The following is a 26,016-nucleotide window of genomic DNA, read 5'->3' as shown; positions in this document are numbered from 1 at the left end:
CCCACTGCCGGCCTCCTGTGGCTCCTCACGGGTCCTGTGTGAAGCCCCACGCTGTCCCCTGTGGGGACCTCGCCCAGGTGCCCTGCTGCTCTCTCCCTCCCTCTGCCCTGCCCTGGGTGAGGGACCCTCCCGTGAGGACGGTGGCTTCCCTCCCGCACCGCACCCTGCCTCTGGGTTGTGTCTCCCTGGGGCCCACGCGGGTCCCCTCCCGCCAGCACCCCAGCCGCGCGGCGGTGTCCAGTGTGGGTGCTGAGTGAGCACCAACCATGGAGCTGCCCCCCACGACATCACCTGCCCGCCCAGCCCTCATCCCCACCAGCCCATGGGAGGCCCCCGTCACTGACCCCCATGGCAGCTCAGCCCTGGAATCTGCACACCCCTTGTATCCAGTCCTGTTTCCCCATGTGGCCACTAATGCTTTCGCCACAGGGAGCTGCCTGGAGGCCACTGGGACCAGGAGCTGTGATGCACAGAAAGAGCCCGAGGCTGCCATCCCTGAGTCTGGAGCAGGTCACAGACACAGCCGGGTGCTTGGAGACACCGCGTGACCCTCGCTATGCACGGGCTCACCGAGGTGTCTCCCCTCAGGGCACGGGCCTGGGGCTCCGGCTCTTTGCCCACCCCGACCTGTCATGTGCCCACCTGCACGCCATGCTTTGGGGACACTGCAGTCCTGTGGGCGCCTGCTCCTCTCTCCCCGCTCCCTAAAGTGCCCGTGGTGCTCCTCCAGGAGCCGCCAAGCAAGACCAGGCCCAAGCGCCCAAGAGACAGCACCTTCCACTCAGGGAAAGAGTGCCCTGGGGAGGACGCCCTGCAGTGACTCAGGACCCCATCAAAAGTCCTTGCCCTTCCACTCTACACCTCATGGTGCCAAGACGGCCGCTGCCATGCAAGCCAGCAGCTTCATATTCCAGGAGGAAGAAAGGGGAGGTAGAAGAGCCAGTGATATCCCTTCCTTTTGTCAGGAGACATAGACTTCCCAGAAACCTCCACCCTCACCCAGCAAACTACCACTTACATCTCACTGGCCAGATCCCTGTCACCAGCACCCACAGCCACAGGGATGCAGTCAGTGAGGAATCCACTACCGCGCGTGGGATGGCCGAGGCAGGGAGGAGCAGATCAGTAACAGCGGGACAGTTAGCGGCTATGGGAGCCTCTGCCAAACCTGTCAGTTATTTTTTACCCTGACAACCGTTTCATGGAGTTGGTGGCCAAAGCAGTACATTCACCGTCACTTCATAAAGACTTAAAATCACTCCCATCGCTTAGAAGTAACCACCGCTCTCCCCGTTTACTCTTCCAGCTCTTTGTATTTTTTAACGTGGATAGAACCACTCTATGAGTTGCTCTATAATTTCAGTCTTTTCTGATATTGTAAAAAAATATATATTTCCAGATCACTGAATGTTCTGTGTAGAATCACGACTCACGCCTGCGTGTTCTGCTCAATGAGGTTCCACGGTTTGTTTGTTCAGTTGCTCTGTGCTCGGCTTTGGGTGTTTACAACAGCAGAATCTGACAAAGCAGCGCTAGCGACTCTCCTCCTACCGAAGCCTTGCAGCTCACAGTATCCCTCGGGAATGTATCGTAAGCAAAGCGCCGTGGGTGTGCACATCCTTTAGAGCTTTTGATCCCTGCCAGATTGTCTTTCCAGAAGGGCCGTTCCAGTGAATAGTCGAATCGCTCAGCCTTCCTGTCACTGAACACAATGCCCGACACCCACAACGTAAACAAGGAAAGGTTTCATTTGGCTCTTGGTTTCAGAGGATTCAGTCCATGGTCACTGCCCCAACGTCATGGCAGACAGGCATGGTGGAAGAGATCTGCTTAGTTCATGGTGGCCAGCAAGCAGAGCAGGAAAAGGTGCCAGAGAGGAAGGGGCCAGGGACCAGGGGCCAGATACAGTCCCCAAGGCCATGCCTCCATGACCCCTACCCAGAACATGCTCTACTGATGCCTGTGTGTCTCCCAAGCCATCAAGTTGACAGGGTTCACTGTCTCAGCAATGCTTTCAACAGACCTGTCCACTGGTGACCCAATCTGTCCCCTCATTTCCTAGTGAGCCTCACACAAGCCCCACAGTGTTTGGACCCAGACCTAAGCACCAAAGTCTGGCTCTTCTGGGCTCCTCAAGGCGAGGGCCAGGGCCAGAAGACTTGGGGACACTGATCAGCGGGCCACGCATCTGGGCAGTGCCCGGTCTCATCCCAGACACACATTTGCTTCGGATGCAGAACCGTGTTGCCACAAGCTTTGTGACCATGGGCTTCGCACTGAGGGTCAGTAAAAAGAGGAAACTGGGGTCAGAGCCAGTTGTTCTTGCCAGCCAGCAGGTCGGCGAGAGACTGAGTTGTGTCCCCCGGAGTGGTATGTTGAAACTTGAAGTCCCATGGTGACTGGGTTTGGAGATGGGCCCTAGAGAGGTCATCAAGGTTAAACTGCTGTGAGGGAGAGGCGTCCTCATAAGAAGAGACCCCGAGGGGCCAGGGTCACTGAGGAAAGAGTGTGAGGACCCGGAGAGGGCCCTGGAGAAGCCAGACCTGCAGGCACCTTGATCCTGAACTTTCAGACTCCAGAGCCGAGAAACACGCGCCCGCGCTTTCCTGCCCCCTCTGAGGTGCTGGTGAGGAGCCCTGCTGACTCGCCGTGCTCGACAGGTGGGGCCGCAGCTGCAGCTTCCTCTGAACCACGTATCAGATACCCAGAAGCCAGAGCCGAGCCCTCAGCCTGAGCCTTGGATGTGTGTGTGGCAGGGAAGTTTCCCCTCGAGCTGGTCGCATCCACCATGACCCTCCTGGGCTCTGCGTCTGAGGCTCTTGCTGGGGCCGCGGGAGCCAGCACAGCCTGAGTTCAGGCACAGCTGCCTCGGCCGGAAGTGCCTGGGAGCCAGTGGCCCTGTGCAGATCCAGTTGTCCCTGCCTTCTGCACAGCTCCTCATTGGCTGCTCCTCCTCCCCTCTCACACCCCCTGTCCCACCCCAAATGCCTGAGTCCTGGATGGCCTCCCAGATAAACTTCAGGCCTCACAATCTGCCGTGGAGGGGAACAGACTAAGGCACATGAGAAAGCAAGCTGGGGTGCTTTCTTACTATTCTGATTCAGGGTTTTTAACTTTGTTTTAATAGGTTTCATTATTTAGAGCAGTTTGGGGCTTCACAGCAAAACTGAGAGGAAGGTACAAAGATCTCTCCACGCTCGCCCCTACTTGTTCATAGCCTCCTCATCTTGACAGACGTGTAGGTGACATGCGTCTTCTGTTACAGCACCCTGCGGAAGTGTCTCTGCCCTCGTATGCTGTGTTCCGCCCCGCCACACCTCCCTTACCCTAGCCCCTGGTGACCACCAATCTTCACTGTCTTAGTCTTGCCTCTTCCTCAAGGTCACCTGGCTGCAGTGATACAGTACAGAGCCTTTTCAGATTGGCTGCATTGACTTAGCAACGTGCATCTACAGTTCCTCCACATCTGTTCACGGTTTGTGGCTCCAGGTGACTTGGGGTCTGGTGATGATTTATTAGATTCAGCACCAGGGGCCTGGCCCACCGAAGAAGCTGTGGATGAGCCGGACTTCAGTCTTTAGCTCTGTGAGGGACTGCCAGTGCCAAGCCGCAGACTGGGAGAAACTATTTCCCAAATACATGTCTGATAGAGAGATCTGTTACCCAAAATACACAGTGAACTCCTAAAGCCCAGCAGTAAAGAAAAAATTTTAAATGCACGAAGGACTTCAACAGGTAACGTCACCAAAGTTGACAAATAGGAAAAGATGTTCCACATCATGTCATCAGGGAAATGCAGATTAAAACAACGAGGTGGCACTGCTCACATGTTAGGATCACAGGGGCTGGCGAGGAAGCGAATCCACGGAAACTGCTTCCATCCCTGGCTGGGGCTGCAGAACGGTGCAGCCACCTAGGGGCACAATTTCTTCCACAACTCTGAACATCACAGTCTGGGGTCCAGCTTCGTGCTCACCAGCATTACACCTTCAGGAGTGGGGACCCGCCACACAGCTCTGCACCGAATTTGCTGCAGCCTTATTCCTCATTGCTACGTCCTGGAGGAACTGAGATGCCCTTCACGACGTGAGTGGAGGGAGCACCATGGGCCTCCAGACTCAGCACTAGCAAGTGTGGACCTGTGCACACACACATATGCTCCGGGGCACTGAGCAGCCTCCCAAGCCGCAGAGCCCAGATGCTGGTCACGGGGAAGATGGCAGAGCTGAAGCCATGGCCCCTGCCTGGACTGGAGAACTGGAGCTGAGCAGCCCTGGCTTCAAATCCCAGCTCTCAGCCTCTCCAGCAGGGCGGTCTTGGGGGGCATATGACCCACCGGGTCCTCACTGGAGCAATGTGGAAGTGGAAACAGCCCAGCCATGGATGTGCTGAGCAGAAGGCACACGAATGTCCCTAGGAGCAAGGATACGGGGAGCCCACAGTCTCCGGCAGCAGCACCTCCAGAGCTGCTCCAGGCAGCCCCCAGCCAAGGACTGAGGCCAACGGGGTCCCAGAGCCAGGCCACTCCCGTTGCACAGCCTTCCCTGGGGGACACCCCGCAGGCTGGCTGGGGTCATCAGATCTGCACTGCAGCTGAGCTCTCCCTGCCCGGCCACCGCCTGCCTTCCTGTGCCCTACAGGCCCGCCTTGGCACCAGGCTTCTCTCCCCAGGTCCTCGGGGTGGCCCAGGCTGTTCCACTGTGACCAACAGAAACAGAGCCTGGCTACTGAATACAAATTCATCCAAGTGCTACTCGAGGGACACTAAGAGAAGTTACCGAGAAGCCAAAGCATGGGCTCTGAAAAGATGGGAGTCCAGCCGTTCCCAGTCTCCTGGAACGCGTGAGCTCTTCTTTTTCACGACATCACTGTTGACACCAGCAAGCTGCAGTCACCCTGAGGTGCTTGTAACATCCTCCTCGGGGGTCAGATTCCTAGGAGAAGTGTCCAGTTGGCCTCAAGGTGGTGGGGCATTCTGGAAAGTCACGGTCTTCCCCAGGTGGACACTTGGACTGTGTCCAAGCAAGATGGTGGTGCCTGTCATCGGAAGGCAAGAAGACCCGCCAGGTGGCTGGCTCGACCACAGAATTCCACAGACCATAATGGGAGAAGGGAAATGCACCCTACCTAGGTTCCTGCCAGGAGCCCAAGGCGATGTATCGCTGTATGATCAGCTCGACGTGACCATAGCCATCTTGAGGTTTCCCCAAAGTCAGCCTAGCTGGGTGACCAGCAGACTACAACCAGACAAAACGAGCGGGATACGGAGCTTTACAAGAGACGTTGGTGTCCGCACTGTGCCTGGCTCTGACACTGACTGACGAGAAACCAGGTCCTTTCTGGGAGGGACGAAATCTCTTTGTCCTGATCCATGATGAGTGCCCTCCTCCGTCTGACCCAAATCATGGGATCCAACTGGTCTCACTGCCACCTGCCACCCAGGACCACACTTCTGTCAGCGCTGCCCCCAGTAAACTGCGCCCAGTGCGGTCCTAGGTCTGCCTGCCTGTCTTTGCTCTCATGGCACCCAGGGCTGGTTATAGAGCAGGAGTGGGTTGTTCTAGAGCAATCTGCAGTGCATTTCCACCTGGTCACTCCTGCCTGGACCACCATCCACTCTCCCCCTGAGAATCTGAGTTTCTTGGGCTCAGGATCATTATGCCCCATCTCAGTTTGTATCCCCCAGACATTGTTGTCAATAAGGAGTGGAGAAGACGTACTCAACTTTCAACACTTTCAGACACCCTTGTTTGGAATATAATCAGCTGCTTCTCTTTCCTCTTAAAGTGCACTGGGAGGCTGAGGCAGGAGGATTGCAAGTTCAAGGCCAGCCTGGGCAACTTAGTATCTGCTCAAGACCCTGTTTCAAAACAAATAAAAAGGGTTGGGGATGTAGCTCAGCGTGAAGGCTTCAAGTTCAATACAGAGAGAGTCAGAGAGACCCCTCAGCTGCCCGGTGCTTCCTTTCCAAGATGGAGCACCCTCGGCCCTGAGTGTACCCTTCTCATCATGAACCCCTTGGAGATCCTGGGTTTACTGGGACCTTCAAGGCTATGTCAAATTCCGATGGCTCTTCAGATTGAAGTTCCTCATCCCACAGAAAGGGACTCCTGATGGCTGGGGGCTTCACTAACTTGTGGAAGGCAGAGACCCCTGTCCTGGGGAGCCATTGCAGGGGACAGGGCACCCCGGCCTCACCCTCTGGGGAGTCTTCACCTTTAAAGGCTAAAGGCTGCTCTCTGCCCATGCTTGACCCTCTACATGGCGCTTTCTGTGGGCTCCGCTTGTTTCTGCTTCAGTTGCCCCAGGGTCAAGCCGGAAGTAGAGTCAAGGCCCTCACAGGGCCCTCATCTGATGACAGACAGGGAGCTGCCAGGGAACTGCACCAGCTCCCTGGGCCCCTGGGGGGGGCCTCTCCCCTCCCTCCTTGGCCGCCCCAAATCCCTCAGCAGAACCGGGATCCCCTGACCCGCATTAGTCACTTGAAAGTGACCGTCACCCTCAGCCTGCCCCCACCTCGCTCTGCCGGTGTCTCCTCGTCACCGCGTCTCCCTCTGTTCCCCCAGAAGCACAAGGCTGACCAAAGGGTACGAGGGTTTCAATAAGAAATTATTACAACAGGAGACACTTCGCATGAGTCCTCCCCTCAGTTGGAACACCCTCATCCCATTCTTCTTGGCACTTTCTGGAGTAGCTCTGGAAGTCCTTTTGTGTGAGTGTCTTTACCAGGTGTGATCAAAAATACAGTGAATGTGGCTGCCGAGCACCGTCCAACAGAAAGGCAGCTCGTAAAACACGACACTGTCTCCTCATCCACCTATTCACCTATTCACCGGATCTGGCACCGTGTGACTTCCGGCTCCTCCCTAAGTCAGTGAGCATGAAAGGGAAATGCTTTGAATCCATTCAGGACATGGAGGGAGATATGGCAGCACCAGAGACATTGAGGAAGGAGGACTCTGGAGCTGATGCGGAAAGTGGCGAGGACAGTGGGATGAGTGTGTGTGAAGTGAGGGCAAGGATTCTGAGGGAGGTTCATGGCAGTGTGTCTTTTAACTGTAGTAATTATTTTAAGTTTAAACATTCACCGTACGTTTTGATGACACCTTGAAGTCAAAGCCCCTCTTTTTTCAGTTCATTTCTGCCCAGAAAGACTTGGAGAGCTGGGGTGTCCTCGCTGTAGGCAGGACGTGCAGCCGAAGTTCTAGACAGAGCCCCCTGGTCAGCGGGAGTACCTGCCTGGGAGGACCCCCAGCTCCCGTGACCTGACCCGCAGCCGGGCCCTGTGTCCAGCAGCAGGCCTTCCCTGGGCCGCAGGGTGCTGGAGGAGGCTGCGGTGGAAAGAGGCAGATGCCAACAGCCTTTTGCTGCCTGTCTGCACATTTCTCACTGACAGGCTACCGGGGGTGTAGCACTATTTTTATTTAAAATGCCAGTTACCATAGGAACAGCCACATGACCCAATACTTAGATTCTAAGTCACACAGAAAATACCCTTGGGAAAGGAGAGCGAGCAGCCAGTGCGTGCCGTGCCGGGAGGAAGAAGGCTCCCCCCACCTCCCAGCCTGCCCAGGCCTCCTGCCTCCCTGGCACCAGCCAGGGCCAGCGATGGGGACAACTGCACTCCACCCATGGCCCTGTGAGCTGCAGCTCTTCCCAGAGCCAGGTGCCCTCTCGGGTGGCCCCAGCTGCAGGTCAGGGGCCCCACACAGCTGGGGACAAGGTGCCGAGACCCCTCCCACAGCCCCACCCAGTGATGGCCTCCCGGCCGGCAGGCCAGGTCCCAGCTCCAGCACGACAGTGGTTTCCTCCTCCTCCTTTAGCAAAGCCCAGGGCTGGCGATGCCAGCAGGGATGCAGAGGACCCTGCACCCCTCTGAGGCCCGGGAGGCTTTGAGCAGTGGGTGCCGTAGCCCCACAGCGCTGCGGCTGGGTCACCAGCTCCTATGACATCATCAGGCTTTTCGTGAGAATTGTGTATGATTATAAGTCCCCTGATCCCTGAGCACCCGGTGGTCAGTAATTGCTAATGTTATTGTGGGATATGATGGGCAGTGAACATTGTATGAGTCTGTTTTTCATTATTGTAGCAAAATACATAAGGCAGGCTGACTTTATAAGTTTTCTACCCTCTAGGTATCTTCCTGAAAGAGTTAAAGACATCATGTTACAGTGATCCATAATACTCATTATAGCAACACAGTTCATAATAGGTAAATCTTGGAAGTGGCTTCTATGTTCATCAACAGATGAGTGGATAAAGAAAACATGTTTACACGCAATGGAGTACTACTCTGCCATAAAGAAGCGTAGACTTGAGTCATTTGTAGGAAAATGGATGCACCTTGAGACCCTAATGCTAAGTGAAGTAAATCAGATACACAAGCTTAAATGATGTAAGGTTTCTCTTACACGAGAAACCCAAAATACAGCGGCACCTCGGTTCATGGACACTTTCTTTGGCAGTTTGGTTCATAAACAGACGCGTTTGGCGAAATTGTGTTTTTGTTTCCAAACTCTGCATCAGATGACAAACACAACCCTGGCCCTCTTTCCCACACAAACACAAATGTGGCCGCCTTTTCCAAAATCGTAGAATGAATTAAGTTTGTGAACTGAGGTGCCAGTGTGTAAAAGAGCAAAGTAAAATGTAGATGATCGGAAATAGGGAGATCTTTTTCAAATGAGAAGGGGAAGGGATGGAGCGAGGGGGAAGAGAAGGGGTAGGGAACAAGAATTGAAGGAGGAGAGTGGAAAGGGCACTTTTGCAAAAGGAAAGGGGGCCAAGACTTGGACGGAGCTGGGAGGGAGGGAGGGGAGAGGTGGGAAAGGACATAGTGTGTGGAGCATCCGTGTGCCGACTCCCCACGATGGATGTGATTGTTCTGCACTCACACATGGAGCAAGAGAAAAATGAAGAGGCTTCCTAGCTCGCAATTGTGGAAGCTGAAAACCTGGGTGTGGATGGCGTCTCCGGGGAGGCCCCAGGCAGATGCAGGCCGTCACGGCCACTGCAGGGGATGGGTAAGAAGCCAGATCCCCGAGCCGGAAGCTGGCAGGGCCTGGCACTCCAGCCCTCCCAAGGCCGCCCTCGAGGCCCCGGCACCTCACACCGCTGCATGGGCACCAAGGCTCCAGTACTGACCTCCAGGGGACAAAGGACAGCTCAGCCGCCCTTGGAGCGCAGCAACAGGCTCCTGCCACCGACCATTCAGTCATCAGTCACGAGGATTGCATAACTTGGACCAAACCCTTAGCTGTGTGCAGGGCTGACATGTCCGAGCCTGACCAGGTCCTCGCAGGGCCCATTTTCACACCCAGCCACCTGCCTTAGAAGCTGGGATGCCGTGAGCTGGGTCTCGAACCCAGACCGCTCTGTTGCTGAATCTCCACTTTTAGCCAACATGCTAGGAAAGTGAGTCCTGGGACAGCCTCACCCAAGAAGATAGTGACAGAGCAGGCGGAGGTGTTTGTGGGGGCGGGCAGGGCGGGCACAGGCCGGCAGTGGGGGGGGGAGGCTGCTCTGTCTCCGATCGTCTGCCTCAGTGACACCTCTTCACCCCAGGCCTGCTTGACCCCAGCAGGCCGTGGACACGTGCTGAGGTGTCAGGAGGTCCCCGGCTGCAGCAGGGCCCGTCAGAGTTGCATGTAGGGAACAGGGGAAGGGGACGTTACCAGAACCTCTGCAGTGAGTCCTGGTCTCCTGCGAGCCACAGCAGCACACGGCGAATTATTAGACAGGAAAGGGAGACAAATGAGACTTAGAGAAGCTGAGCTTTGGGTCTGATCAGTGCTGCTCTGGGCAACAAAGACAAAAGCTCTGAGCTTGCCACACCTTTATTGGGTACATCGGAGCAACAGATGCGACAGGTGAGGATTTTGTTCCTCCCAGGATGCCTCCAGCTGGTGTGGTCCTGCCCTGGAGCATCACAGCATCACGGGACCATTGAGGTTTTAGCTGCAACCGGAGGCAAAAATGGAGTGAGGTCTCGACATGCCTGTAGGCAGGGAAACGAGCCTAATCATAATTTCAATTGTGAAATGATTTTTCCCCAAAATTACGTAGAACTACTCCCGACAGTCGCAGGCTGCTCTTCCTTGCGGTGGTGGCTGTCGGCATCACTTGGAGATGGAGGTGAAGGGTCCTCAGACCCGGGCTCACTGCCTCCTGTCAGAGCCTGCTCTGACAGGAAGACACCAAGCAGTGTCAGCAGCAGGGCTGGGACATTGGGAGCCTCTTAACCTCCACCACACTCTAGGACCCCCTCCCGGCGGAGTGATGCCTGCTGGAGCCCATACCTCAGAGCCCTCCACAGCCGCTGGCCTCCTCAGCAGATGGCCTGGGGACAGCTTCGGTAAGTCTGTGGCTTCCTGCCCGAAGCTGTCTTTGGGCCACCACAGTGAGCTCAACTGCACACATCGGGCCAGAGAGCCACTGTCCCCAAAGCAGCTGTCAGCTGTGGGGTGGGAGCTGGGGAAAGGCCTGCACCTGGCCATGACCTGCACACAAGTTGGCTCCTCCCGGTCTGCACCTCGCTGGGCTCCCTGGAGCAGTTGCCAAATGAAAAAGCTGAGCGCTTGACTCTGTGTCCTTCGGAGAGAACCCAGCCCTCGCACTGCCTCAAGAGGCATGGGGAAGGCTGTAGAGGATCCACGTCAAGCTCTCATCAGGAGCAACGTGGACCGCACTTCTCCAGTGTCTTATGCTCTGGGGACAGGGGCGCAGCCGTGGGCTCTGTCATTAGCATCTGGCATTCCAGAAGACGTCTAACTGGGGATTAAATCTGGCTCCTCTGCAGTGCTTGATGTTCACATGGATCACTGACCAGAAGGGATGCAGTTGTCTAGTAAACTCCCCACAAGTCAGAGCAGGGCTTGCGTGGAGCAGGTCAGAGCTCAGCCACAGTTACAGTCAGCACCCTCTTCCCTCACGGGACTCGCTCGGGCCCTTCCTGCTGCCATGTGGGGACCCCTGTGACCCCAAATCTAACCCCACCCACCTACTTAAAAGGAAAAAAGGGACAAGAAAAAAAAGAGAAAAGGGAAAAAATGGAAACAATGCTTTTGTATATAAGGGACCGGGACATGGGGGAAAGTAACATATATCTTTTTTGGTACCAGGGATCGAACTCCAGACCTTGTGTTTGCAAGGAAAGTAATGTATATCATGAACAGGTACAAATTGCCTATGGTGAGTGTAGCATTATGGATAATTAAAGTGTGCCAATAAATGTTTTGCTAAAAAAAGGAAACGGCCATAAACAAATTCATCCTGAAGTGTGACGCTGCCTTCCCCTGGGAGAGGGCGCTCTGGTGTGAAGGCCGAGCCCCGCCTCCACTGCCTCCAGGCAGTGGGAACCAGGCCGTTCTCACCCCTCACACCTCCACGGTGCTTACAGAGTCTTTTCAACGCCCTGATCCCAGTGAAGCTTTCACATGGCCTTTTGAATTCTACTCCACAATGTACCCCTACTTTAGAAAAAATAGGACTGGGGTCACAAACCTGCAACATGTTGAATACGAGTCCCATTGCCCAGCCTCCAGTGTGAAACGCCTTGATTTTGTTTAATCTGTTAGCTTTTGCCTCCACTAATTCTACAGGGCTGCTTTGTGTGTTTTCAGAAAAGAAAAAAGAAACCAGAGCCGTGCAATAGGATATTTGAGTCCGAAAATTACAGAGAGCCCTCTCTCTGCCAACCTCGAGCCCCCTTTCCTGTGTGGAGCAAAGATCCTCAGACTTCGGTGGCGATGGGAGTCGTGGGGAACAGAGGTTTCTTTCAGTGCAGTTCCCAAGTCCTCTCAGGGAAGCTGCTGTCGCTGGTGGGAGTCAGATCTGAGATTCCCTGACAAGGTGGCTGCTGGCCATTGCAAAGAAGGTCACCTGTAGATTCTCACTTGGTTCCTTTCAATTAGCATTTCTCAGAGACAGGTATCCCTTGAACCCGCCTCGTCCTCCCCTGCCCTGGCCCACGGGGCTCCCAGAGGATCAGAGAACTCTGCTTCTTGCCAGTCAGAGGTGAACACGCAGTTTGAAAATCGAATGCTTCAGAAAGAATTGTGTACCTTAAGGGTCACAAGCCCACAAATGAGCTAGTTCGTTCATGTCTGTCCTATTGCATGAATTTGATTTTTGAAATCCATGATTATTTATAGAAATTCCAGGAGTGTGTGCTCACCCCAATGCACCCCCTTGAAAGAGAAATGAATCGCATCGACAGGGTCAGGAAATATGCAGGCTGTGCCTTGGGAGTGCATGACAGGAACCTGGCAGGTGCATGCTCCACACACTGCAGTCCTTGGGGGTCTGCTGACATCAGAGAGAAACACCTCTGCCCCTGCCTGCTATTTCTGCTGAGAAATACCCACCAGTGCCCTCCCCAGGCTCTTTGTTGCCAGTCATCTCCATTTGGATCAGATGCAGAAAAGTAGAAAATATCAGCATGAAAATAGCTAGTGATAAAAATTTATTTTCTAAAGGATTTCTAGGCAGACACAGCGATGCAGTGATGGCTTCCAGCATGACTTGGCCCCAGCACACCACCAGAGGGGTCATTTGTCGACCCCAGTGGGTGACTAGACTAAAGCACCCCCTTCACCGGGTCAAAGGAGAGACTTGGAGGGATGGGAACCTCGGGGTCTGGACACAGATTCCAGATTAGTGTTGCAGACTAAATGGTTAGGAAGAGAGGAGGCAGGACCTAGGGTCCCCTAGTTCCAGTCGAAGAAGAAAGCCCCAGTGTGTCCCCCCCCCGCCCCCCAGTGTGGAGCCACACACCCCACACAGACGCGAGCACACCCCTCACTAAGCCTGCTCGGCCCGCAGAGGGTCGTCCTTACAATTGGAAGACTCGGCCACCTCTCCACTGCTTCCCGGGAGATGGTGTCCAAAGGTTCCACACCAGTGTGTTTCTGACCGGCTGCCTCCCGCCCTCGATTTCCCAAGCCCCATGATTCCTTCTCTTCCTCACTCTCCAGGGTCCTGGCTCCACTGGAAGAGGCAGCATGGAGCTGCTGGAGGAGGTTCTGGGTCTAAATATTCCAAACACTTCCCCTTTGGGTTTCAGTCCCTCAGAGCAGAGCCTGGACAAGTTACAACTCAGTCTGTTCTCTGCAAGGACAGATCTTGTGAAAGGGATTTGGGTGCAGGATATTTTGACTGGAAAGTGATCCAGAAAGCATTATTGGGGGAGCAAGGTGGCGAGTTACCTCTGGGGCTTCTGGAGCTGAATATACTCCACGAGGACACTCAGGAACAATGTAGGAAAAGCACCTCAAAGAACCAGGGTGTTCCTTAGCTGAGGGTCACACCCAGAGGCAGTTCGTCCCTCAGAGCCTGGGCATCAGAAAAAAATTCTTCTTCTCCCAGAACAACTTTCAGGCAATGAAATGCAGGTGCCAGCAGCTGGAAGCTGGTGGCAGGGTGGTAGGGACAAGATGGGGCCAGGCACCAGCACCAAGAACTTCAAAATCCTCTGGCTCTTTACTGTCTTGTCAAAGACAACTTTCTGTGAGTAGTGACACAGAAGGAAGGAAGGACAGACAGGATGGAAGGACAGATGAAGGGAAGAAAATCTATTGTCACTATACTTCTAATGTTGCAGTTCTTACAATGAAGGAAGGGGAAGACTGGTCCTCAGGGAAAGACTTGTATGAAGGCATTGCAGTGTGATTTCACACGGGGCTGGAGTGGAAGGCTTTTTAATAGACACATAGACAAAGAAAAGTTCGGGGAAATCTCACTGTTTCTGTACACAGAGCAGCGACCACCAAGCTGGTGTGAACGGAGAGAAAGACCCCCAGGACAGGTGGCGATCATCATGAGGAGCAGCTTGGACTCCAGAGGCTGGGCCATGCCGTTGGCGTGAGCAGGCCTAAGAGGCCAGACTCTGCCTAACCAGACCTGTGAGTTGAGTGAGAGCCCCCTCGTGATTTAGAGTAGTGCCTCCCTCACCTTCCAGAAGATGAGTCTGGCACCGTCTGAATTTTGCCCTGGGGAAATCGCAGCTCTCCCCTGCAGGATCAGCCCCATCAGCACTACCACCGGCCCCCAGAGTGCTCAGCTTGTCAGGCATGGTACTCTGGTCTCCCCAAAGGTTCAGATTTTGAGAGAAGATGTACATGTACATCTAATCCTAACCCGAACCTTCTTCACACGTGTCAGACGTGCACGGCAGTCCAAGATACTCTGCCTACTCCTGCTTCCTTTCCTTTATGTTCCCAGGGCCTCAGTCAGTAAATCTCTTCATCCTCTTATCCTGCTTTAACATCTGCTCCTGGAGAACCTGAACTGAGGCAGCACCAGAGGGACCCGAGTTGTCTTGGAACTGTCCGAGGCTGTGGTGCTGAAATCAGAAATGGGCCAGGGAGAGGTGATGCAGAAACAAAATATATCCGTGTTCATCCTCATTGACTGGCAACCATGAAATCATCCGGCTACTCCCTCAGTTCTCCCTAGCCAGGGGACGTGCCTGATGTTTTCAAATGGGGAATGAGGGCACTGCTGTGACCCTAACCCTCATCCTTCGCAGCTCTGGAGCAGGCTGGCTTCTACCTCTACTTTCCAGCCTCTTGCAGGGCCCAGCAGAGACCCAGTTGGAAAGGCTGACTGGGATTGCAGCTCCAGGCATTAAGCCTGCAGTGCACACTGCAAAGCTCAGCAGTGGGGAATGAGAATGACTCCAGGATCGACAGACAATTCCTGGGACGAGAGCAATGTGCTCTTTAGGGTCATCAGAGGGCATTCTCTCATCTGGGGCCAGGTGTCTTTGTCCTGCCGAGATAGTGTTGTAGAGGGGAGAGGTTGGGTCTTCCCAACAAGGCTTCATGCCACCCCATCAGGGACCAGCTCTATGACCAGCCAAATGGCATCCCTGAGCCTCAGCAGCTTTGCCTGTAACAGAGATGGGACTAGACCAGAGGTTTTCAAACAGTGCTCCAAGGAACCCCAGGAAGCCCCAGCCCCCTTATGGGCCACTAAGCAGTTTGGGTGGAGATATGGGCCAAGGCCAGTTCAGTTAGAGTAAACCCACTCTTATCTGGTTCCTACTTTCATGTTTTCTCTAGAGCAGTGATGGCAAAGCTTTTGGAGCTTTTAATGCTACAAACAGCCCGCTGCAGCACACATGCCATAGGTTTGCCACCACTGCCCGAGAGGCTTAAAAAGAAATGTTACAAAGCTGAGGCCCAGCTGATCTTTAAGGTCCCTTCTCCCTTCTTTTTCATAAGTCTGTGAGACTTCAGTCAAAAGCTGGGTCTTGCTACACAGAAATGCGTGGCCTTGGGAAGCCAGCTAATGTCTCTGACTCATTCCTCTTGTCTGTAAATGAACGAGACCTGTGAACACTTGTGATGTGTCAGGTGATGCACACGCATGCCTATTCCACACGCATGCCTCTGTGAGGGCACCCTCAGCCTCCCCAGCCAGCCACTGAGGCTCAGGAAGGCCAAGTGCCAAACCCGTTACCCAGCCAGCCAGCGGCTCTGTGTCTGCCTCCACCAGGCTCCCACGTCTGTGTTCTTCCAACTGTGCTGCCTGCCCACTTAGAATGGCAGGATGAGTAGGTGAGACTATTAATCCAAAGGTGTTTTACCCAAATTCCAATCATAGCCAGGCGTGGTGGCCCATGCTTACAATCCCAGCACTTGGGGGCTGAGGTAGGAGGATCCCAGGTTCAAGACCAGCCTAAACTACTTAGTAAGACCTTGTCTTGATGAAAAAATAAAATTGTGATGTAAACATTCATTATTATTGTTGTCAGAGTCAGAATTAGTTTAACTCAAATGGACCTAACTCCCTACCAAGGGCTCCATAGTGTAATATGATGAAATGTCACCATCCTTCATCATTTCTTCTGGACCCAGCTCACAGGCATTCGTCATGCCCGGAGCCCTGCCGCCTGTTTCTCTGGGGGTCTTCATCACCATCCTTGCTCAGGGATCACCGTGTTTCTGCACCCTGGCCCCTGCTGCCCCATGCTGGGGCTGGCTGCTGAGGACACACAGACCCCCGTCTGAGTCCTCCACTGCACTGGACATGTGAAGCCTCAGCATCCCCATGAGCACCCTTGGCATGGGGACCATCAAGGCTGCAGGGAGAGACCTCCAGCCAATGGGAGACAGGAGATTGGGGGCAGCCCCAGATCCACCCGAGCCACTCTTGCTCCCACCATAGACTTCAAGATGCAGCCTTTCCCCATGAACTGCTTATGTAGTTACCAATCTAGTTCCTTAGTATTTATTTCATATTACTATTTACTTGATATTCGTTTAAATATTCTGGTATATTTACCAGCCTTTTCCCATACAGCTGCACTTGTATATCCTTCATCGTAAGCTCTGTAGCTTTCTCCAGGTTATTATGCACTCAGGACAAAATAGATTCAAGTTACTGCCATTGCTTTTAGTGCTCTCCTCCTTGAGATGCTCCGATTGCCCCGTGTGGCCGGTGGGGGTCCCTTTAAGCTGACTTCCTTGTCCTCGAAGATGTTTTCCACAACAGGACGGATGTTCCAGGCCGGGTGACTTTTCCTTCACCACATACACACAAGCTCTCTCCAGGGAGCTGGCCTCCTCCATTGGAGCCCAGAAAGCTCAGCTGACACAGACGCCAGGTTGTCCAGGCCAACGCTGGCAGGAGACGGAGCGGCATTGTGCTGATCACGTTAGGGCTATTGTTGGAGAAACACATATAGCCAGCATCACGAATTTTGGGTTAATATTTCTAACTTAACTCTAACGTGACTAAATTATTTTAGCTTTTCAGTATTTAAATCCATTTCTCTACAGCATCCCTGCCTTTTTTTTAATGTTTCACCAAAACTATAATTGAACAACTTTGTCTGTTTTGTCTCTTCCTTCTATAATTCTTACATGATATTGACCACAAGTCCAGAGGCGTTTTAACCTGAAAAGATAAACCCAGAAATAGAGGACATAAGAAGGCAACTCACAAAGGAGAAATACAGAGGGTAGATGAGATGAAAAACTGTCAGATTTATTAATGAAATCTATGTAAACCAAAACAATATTTTCATAGATAATGATGTTATCAGACTTGAAAAGAAAAAAATAATATCCCAAGAGTGATGTTATTTGGCACCTGTGATTTTCTGTGGGTTTCTGCTGCATTCTGTCTTATGAATGCACATTTTCTACATTCTCACAGGGTTTGTTCTTTGGCTTTCAAACAGCTTCACATTTCAAACAGCTTTTATGGCCATATAGACATCTGAGCATCCATTTCTACTGCTGTTGCCCCACTTTTAAATGCTTTTCTTAATTCAGAGTTCCCAAGCAGCAGATCTAATTAATCACATCCTATTTACATGCAGGAATGAGGCTGGCATATGGATTGGCTGGCTCCACTGCCTCTGATCCAATCAGGTTTAGCCATGTGCTCCAGTGGCACAAAACATGACTGCGCACAGGCAGACCCTGTATCGCCCCGCCTACCCCACACATTCTGGGAAGTGAGTTACATTCTTGCTTATCATTCCCAGTTTTATAATTAGGACCATATTACCATATGTGCCTGATCAAAAGACACCATGAAGGATCCAATCGAGAAATGAGCTCATGTTTGAGACATTTTCTGTTCACAGTTTAATACATGTCCAGTGATAGAATAATTATTTAGCTTTTTCACCTCCCAAATATGCCCCTTCTTCTTGTCTCCAGACCACCCACTGAGTGTCACTCATAGGGTACGAGTGTCACACAGTGGCTAAGGACAGGTTTGGCTCTGGAACCAGACAGCTAAGGTTTGATTCCACTCCTCCATTTATAAACCATATAGCCTCAGTAAATTACTTGTCCTCTTGCTTACATACAAGGATGGAATGAGATCGGGCAGCTGTAGTGTAAGAAGTCCTCCACACAAGGCTGGCTTTACCTCTGATACCAGTCACCACCCCAGAGCACTCCCAGGTTCCATCATGTTCTGGAAGAACCCAAGAACTTATGAGAGTTATTTCCTTCACAGTTCATTACAGGGAAAAGATACAGGTTAAATTAGAAAAGGAAGAGACACACACACACGGCAGAGTCTGGGAGAGGTGCAAATACAGAGTTTCATTGCCCCCTTCCCAGGGAATCCTGGACCAGGTTACCTCTTCCCAGCTACAATGTATGTCACTGTACACTGACAACTGACAACCATGGACAGTCCCCTGAGCACTTGATATCCAAAGTGTTTACTGGGGCTTGATTGCATATTGCTCAGGTGGCTGGTCTTTAGTCCCTAGCTTTTCCCAAAGGCCAGGCAAATACCATTAGTCATCCATTCCTTCAAAATTCAGAACTGAGAGTGTATGCTCCAAACCCCCCCTCATAAATCACATTAGGCTGTCTAGTGGCGGAAATCCCTGAACATTCCAATCAGGCATGAAATCTAGGCAGGACCTAGAAATCACCTCCCTATAGCTGAGGGCAAAGGCCTCTCATTTTTAGACCAACTTTATCCTTCAGCACACAGGGAATAAAAAGTTCTTGTTTGCAGGGGAGGGGTCATTAAAAGGAAGAATAGCAAATGTCTGTCCTCCCTTGTTTGCAACTCCCAAATACCAAATGCTATGAAAATTGAAAGTTTTCTCATAAATCATTTAGTGGAAAAACATATAAGACTTTATTTTTTTATTCCAATAAGTGGAAGTTTCAAATATTTTCTTGAAGAAATATTTTTGTGCATGATTTCAGGGTGTTGTGGTGATGTAAAATGTCCCCCAGAAGTCCCTTGTTTGGAGGTGGGCCCTGGTGGGAAGGGGTGTGTCACTGGAGGTGTGGCTTGGAAGGGTGCATTCTTGTCCCTGGCTCCTCTCGTCTCCTTCTGCTTCCTGGATCCCATGTGGTAAGCAGCCGTCCTCTTCCACATCCTTCCCCATTGCTATTCCTCCATTGGAGCCAGCCTACCATGGACCGAACCCTTAGAAACTGTGAGCCAAAATAAACCTGTTCTCCTTTAAATTGAGCATGTCAGGTATGCTGTCCCAGTGGCCGGAAAGTTGATACGTAGAGATTGTGCTACAAGCTGCCCCAACCCCAGGGAAGGGGATCACCCTAGCATCGCCTATCTAAAATCCAGAAATAGAGATTCAAGATGGCAGAACAGAAATGCCCAGTGATCACCTCCTTGTCTATAAGGAGGAACCAGAGAGGCAGGCATATGGTTGTGTTTTGAGCTGAGTGACCATGGGAGAACACCAGAGGTCAGCAGGAAAGGGGCCAGAATATTGTAAGGTTCAGGGAGTTGGGACAACAGCATGGTAAGAAAAACAGAATAAACTGCTTTATACTCCACAGCCAGGGGAGCGGAGTCTCCCACTGCAGCGGAACAGATGAGAGGCAGAGGCTATTGGCGCAGATGCTGCAACCCCAGTTGCTGGGCAGCTTCAGACTCCCACACTGCAGCCCTCTTGGACAAGCAGCCTGGAATCTGCACAGCAGCTGCTTTGGGAAAGGACCATGTCTTCTGGGAACACCTAGGGGGCTGTGGCCAGGAGCCATCTGGAGAAGGAGCTATTGCCTGAGCGTGTGTAGGCCCATGGGTCACAAACCCCTGCACGTTCCCATCTCTAACCCAACCGACTTTCCACTGCACACCTCACGAGCCCAGAGTGACTGTGACCTAGGCCCAATGGTGTGCAGCGTGGAGGGGGGCAGAGGCTGCCCTCTGAGAGCCAACAGATTGGGTGTCTTCCCTCTAAGACCAAAGGCATGGCCTGCTATTCATAGATTTGCTCTGGTGCCAGCACCGAAGGCAGGTGCCTGGGCAGTTCCTCCTCTCTTCCCCGTGCCATGCTAAGGTGCCCCTTCCTGCTATGGTGGGGAGGGAACATTGGATTCCACTGCTGCCACAGGGTGAGTCGAGGTGGCCTTGAGCAATCGCCATGTCCCCTGGCTGTGTGTGGCTGGAGGGTGCTGAGCGCAACTGTGCCCAGTTCCCACCAGCTCCTGCTCCTGGCTGGCACCTACACCAGCAAAGTAGAGAGCAGCACACTTTGGCTGCCCCACCTATGGGATTCCTGCCTCCTCATCTCTGCACCTGGGCTAAGCATGCAAGGAATGGAGGTGAGCGCCACAGAGGAGGTGCGGCTCTCACTGTGTAGGATCTGGGTCTCATCACCGACCAGGAAGAAATGCCATAGGCCCCAGCTAGTAGTGGAGCTAACAACACATTGCCCAAGGAAGCCCACTGCTTACCAGGGATTCCACTCCCACTGTGGGCGCGGCCACATGGCCAGCACCCTGCACCCACTGCTGTCCACACCATGCCTGCCTGAACTGCTGCTACCCCCACTCCTGTGCGGCCTGCAAGGCAGTGGTTCTCTCCAACTCTGCCACAACCATTAACCCCAAAGAAGTCACTACCCCAAGCCAGCGGAGCTAGGAGACTACACAATGGTCCCCAGCTAGAACCAAAGCCAACATTCCCCAATATGCCAGCACCTGAAGATGCATCCTTGGGAGAAATCTACTTGCTTCTTAAGGCAGCTTCATGAAAGGGCCAGAGATACCTGATGCACTAGATGTACAATTCTCAACATCGGTAGGAACAAGTAGGAAAAGGCAAGTAAGCAGACAGCTCCTATAGTAACTCTGAAGAGATGCCGAGGCAATTGGAATGGGTGAAATGCCTGATGAAGAATCCAAAAGAATGATTATTAAAGAGCTCAATGATTATATAATTGTTACAGTTTAAAGGTGAAGTGTCCTCCACAAACTCATGTATTGAGGGCTTGGTCCCCAGCGTGGCAATCTTCAGTGGTGGGGCCTGGAGAGGTCAGGGTGCAAACTCACTTGATGAATGGATTCATCCACTGATGGGTTCATAGCTGAAGGCACTGTTGGGAGGCAGAATGAATTAATCGGATGAATTAGTCACTGGGGTGTGCCTTTGAAGGGTATTTTTCCTCTCAGGCTATTTCCTTTTTTCTCTCTGCTTTCCAGCTGCCACGATGTGAGCAGCTTTGCTGCACTACATTCTTCCGCCAATTTGTTCCTGCCTTGGAGCCAGCTGACCATAGACTGAAACTTCTGAAACCATGAGCCCAAACAAACTTTTTTCTTTGAAGTTGTGTATGTCAGGTATTTTATCCCACCGACAAAAACCTAATAGGATAATGTTCTAGAGACCAATTCAGCACTGACTTACTATTCCTTTGTCAAAATTTTACCCCAATTTAAATTTTCATAAGGAATTTTCAGGAGAATATCTGGTATAAATGGAAACCAATAAATCTTGAAGTTTATCTTGTTACATATATTATCATAAATATTACATTTTTTGACACATTGTAATAGGCAAGTATGAGCCGTTGTCACAGAATCAGGCACAGTTAAACAGGGATTGCTGAGGGTGTGGGGTACAGGGCAGGGACCGTGGAAGTTGGGGGTTTAGCCACAGGCTTCCAGCACACTACATATATTGATAAACTCTTGCTGTGCATTTAGTTCTGAATTTCCTGAAACTTGCCACCAGAAGAATTTCTTAGAACTTTCTACCAATGTTTAGACAACTCCATTTATTGCTTAATGAACCCACCAATGGTTTATCTATTACATTATTTGTTTTTCCTTCTCTAGAAAGTTTTCTTCCCTAAGTGTGTTCTCTGCTATTTGTGTCAAAGGAATAAGGTCTGAAATCAGACCCCTGGGAGAAACACAGGATTAAAAATGTCAAATCAGGAAAGAAAACTGACAAGAGCCCACCCAGGTCACCAGCAGGGAGGGCGACCGAACATCCGGGGACCGGGCTGTCTGGGGTCGGCGGTGTCATGTATCACCTGATCCTTCCTGGAACCAGTGGGGAAAAGGACGGATGGATGCAGAGACCATTTTGTTACAGGGCACCGCCTCTGCCCCAGTTCTCACCTCCAAAAACTCTGAAAGATTGACTGGTAGCTCACTCACTCAGTTACAGACCTTGCCCTTAATGGGTGGGAGGTTCTTTATAGGCTTGATGCCACTCCATCTGAATATGCATAAGTTAGGCTGCAGGAATATTGTTGTGCTAACAATATTGTATATGTATTTCTCTTCTTAAAATCCAAAAGCTACCTTAAGGTTTTCAGATAAAGGATTACAGACTTAGCATGTACAAAATCCCAAGGGCTCAGTATTATCTTCCTTTAGAAATAATAAAACACATGTCGAGATATTAAGTAACTTGCCCAAGGTCACACAATGAGCTGCCAAATATTATACACCTTGGCAGAGCAAGTGTGTGGGTGATGACTTCCAGTGGACACGACTTCACCCAGCGCAGCCGGAGCTGATTAGGCCTTGCAGTGGGGCTGGAACTTTGTAATAGCCTGAAAATCGAAAAAAGAGGTTTGGCCCCAGGCAACACTGAGCTGCTGAGACTTCAGACCCACTCCCTCCCACAGAGGCCTCCCCATCTCACTTTCAGGGAAACCAAGCCCTCCGACTTTAAGGAGATACGTTTCTTCTAGGCTTTTAAAAGCAGAGGAATTTGATAAAGGAGTCGCTTGGCAAAGAAAAAATCCCACTAGACTGAAATCAAAACAAATCATTTTTTTGCATATTAATCAGGCTCCTGATTGAATCTGTGCTAGCTACTTCAAGAGAAGAATATTAAAAGTAAAGCTCTGCTAATTTAAGCATGACTAATTTTAAAAGACGTACCTAGAAAGAGCCACCTGGGAAAACTGCTTAAGCTGCATCCACCCTGCGAGTCATTTCATGGGCTCTACTGGGCTTGGGAGCCCAGGGTTGGGACATTAGCATTACCCATCCCCATGATCTTATTACCCCACCCCCAAAGTGAGCAAGAGGAATTCAGAGGGAAGACCCCGACATGGGTCAAGAAGAAGGTCCAAGGAGCTCCCACAAAACCTGGGCCCCCTCCGTGGAGCTGGAGGCCACCTCATCCAAGAACAGTGTCCTGTGAAAAGCAGCCGCTGGGCCTCTTCCTAAACTTCACCTGAGCAGACACTGCTGGGGCCCCTCCTGTCGCTCCTCGGGTCCTCTGCACCCCTTCCTCAGCGTGCAAGCATAATTCTGTTGGGCTGGCCAGGCAGGGGTGATGGGACACTGGGAGCTTGTCCCCTGAGCAAGCCCTTAGCGCCACCTGACAGCTAATGGTGAAATCTCAGCCTCCTTGCCTCTAGTCCGTGCTGACTTATGCCCCCAAGCTCCTCTGCAAAGTCAGGGCTAGGCTTCCTTCCTGCCTGAAATCAACACCTCTTTCTGAGCTCCTGACTTTCCTTTGTTCTGCTGCTCTCACCTCTTCGTTGATTCCTCACCCTTCAAAAATCTCACTGCTTCCCGGTTACCCTACCTAAGACCACTGGCCCCAAAGTTCTGAGATCTCAGTTCAGAAGATACATTTTTTTTCTGATACCGGGAATTGAACTCAGGACCTTCTGCTTGCCAGGCAGGCAAGGCGCCACTGAGCTAAATCCCTGGCCCTCAGAAGGTAAATGTTATACCCTCAGGTGAAAAACAAACCTCTAGTAAATCCCCTACACTTCTAGAGAAGACCTACTTACTGAAAGACCAGCTCCTACGCTAGTGAGCCTGGCATTTGTGCCCTGAGCCTGAATAGGGAGCTGGCGAAAGAGAAGACAGTAGAAGCAGAATAGAGAATGTGCCCTGGGTGGGTGCCTTTCATCCTCACACTTGTGGCGGGTGCTGCGAGCTACCCCCCAGTCCCCTTCTCTCTCACAACCAGGGAGCCCAAGCACATGGCGGGACACACGTGTACCCAGCAGCCTCCATTCCAGTTAGACACGGCCATGCAGCTAAGCATGCGTGGATGGGGCATGAACAGAAGTGATGCGTGCAACTTCCGAGGCCGCCTCTCCTTTACACACTCCCATCACAGACTGCAGGGATGAAGGCCACGCCTGAGAGACAGAGGAAAACAGCATGGGAGAAGCCAGGTGCTCGATGTCACGGAGCTGCCTGCTTTGTTTCCAGAAGACCAGGAAACATCCGGATGGGGAGCCGAGTTGGCTGGGTTCTGTGCGAGCTCCCAAAGCAACGGTAACTCTGCCAGGCCTTGGAGTGCAGTAGGAATCTAAATCCTCCGAGCAGCAAGGAAAAAGCAGCCGTGTTAGGTTGAATCTCCTACGCAAGGTCCTGATCTGAGAATCCCTATCCCAGGGGTTTAGGGGTTGTTTCAAGCATTCCCAGGAAATGCTGGTCATGAGCAGAGGAGTTAGGAAGGTGACCAGGCAGGGGCACAGTACTGGATAAGGCCCTCGGGGCACCTGGGCCTCAGTCCCTCTGGAGAGTTCCCGGGAGGTACTCATCCCGCCTGAGTGTGTTGCAATCACAGTCCAAGAGGCTGGAGAATTTGCACTCCCAACCTGCCACGTACTGGTCCAGCAATGCCCCAGGGAACATAAAGAGCAGAGCAGAGTCCAGCACCCCCCAACGAAGAGGCTCGGGCTGGCCCTGGGCAGTGGCAGCACCTTAGGAGCCCATGAGCACAAATGGGGTAAATGAACCCAGGGGACGTGGATGGGGGCTCTCCAAGCTGTGTACAGGGGCCCTTCCTCAGCATGTGCCCGGAAATCTGAGGGGACTGACTGCCTCTGTCACTTGTTCCTGCTATCCCTTGCATATACAACAATTTGGCCTCTTACCATCACCCGGACACACCTGCTGGTTATATCTCCTGTTAACAATGAATGGCATTCTTGTGGCAACCGTGTGACAAAGTTGTATTTCAAAGGTCTCTGAAAGTCCTAAGAGGAAGATTAGCAAACTGCATAGGAGTTCCTGGGAGCACTCGAGGTTCAAAGGCTGCAGATAGAAATCTTCTACCTTACTGCTGACTACGGAGCAACTCCGCTGCCAAATGTGTTCCGGGCCAACTGAGGAAAAGGCCAGACTCTTGGACAAACAAAAGGACAAAACTTTCTTTTCAGTGAACAAAAAGAAAGTAACAGTATAAATTAAACAAATTAGCATCTATTTTTAAATATTTTTGAAATGGAACAGATAATTTAAGGAATTTTTTTAACTTCTCCCTACTTCCTATCCATCTAGCTTCTATTTTGCTCTTTAGAGATGGCATGAGGTATTTCAGCTTGTGTGTCTGGCTTATTTCACTTAGCTTTATGTCCTGAAGTTACACCCATTTACCTACGTGTGTCTCCCCTTTGTCAGAGTCTTTTCTTGTCCAAGGCTGGTACTCTGAGTACCACTTTGGCCATCCAAGATCACGGTGCACAATGTATGAACTATTGTTACTCCCTAATTACTTCAATATGAAATTTTGTTTTATTTTTTCATAGAAGTGAGAAGAGTGCTTTTTCTCTTTTCATCAATATCTACTTGTCTGTATCTATTTTTAAAAAGACACTTGACAATATGGCCATTGACAGAAATGCACAACTCAAACTAGATCTGCATATTGATTTCTTTATGAACAGTTTTCTTTAAAAAGCTCACCTAACATACCTCTCAAATTGGGAAAACAGTGATAATGAGAAATCCCAATGATGGTGAGCAAGGGTACTGGTGCAGAGGTACTTGGGTGCTGCGGATGGGAACGGAAATTGTACACCCTTTTGAAGGTCAATACGGGGATGTATATATGCACAGACTTTGACCTCCCCAAGTCTGCGTTTAGAGGAATGACTTTTCATACATTGCTGATTAAGGTAATCACAAACACTACAAGGATATACTAAAATCTGGTTTGCACTATTTCTTTATAGTTACCCTTTCCCCTACTCTTGTTCCTATGTCCCTGGAAACCACTAATTTTTCCTTCTATATCTATAGTTTTGTCTTTTCAGTGATGATATGTTAACTGAATCACAGACTATGGAGCCTTCATTCAATCTAATGTGTTACGATTCACCTAAATTATCACATTTGTCAATCACTACTTGTATTGATGAGTAGTGCACTATAAATGGCTGACTAGCATGGTGTAGACGTACCAGTTTGTTTATACCTTTACTACCTGAATGACCTTTTGGGTTGTTTGTGATTTGGGGCAATTGTGAACAGAGGTGCTGCTTTCATAAAGGTTTTGTATGAA

At 51.4% G+C, this 26,016-nt stretch overlaps 1 long non-coding RNA gene across 1 annotated transcript in view; it reads left to right on the top strand.

The window, feature by feature from the left end:
* Positions 1 to 26,016, top strand: part of LOC101708235 (uncharacterized) — a 139,882-nt gene that overhangs the window by 98,751 nt on the left and 15,115 nt on the right. The gene's annotated exons all lie outside the window — the stretch shown is intronic.

Source organism: Heterocephalus glaber, unplaced genomic scaffold (genome assembly GCF_053883595.1).
Source record: "Heterocephalus glaber isolate CG9 unplaced genomic scaffold, H.glaber_assembly_v1.0 deba00001504, whole genome shotgun sequence".
Taxonomy (NCBI): Eukaryota; Metazoa; Chordata; class Mammalia; order Rodentia; family Bathyergidae; genus Heterocephalus; species Heterocephalus glaber.
Note: the sequence above shows the minus strand (reverse complement) of the source record. Positions and strands in the feature narration are given on the sequence as shown.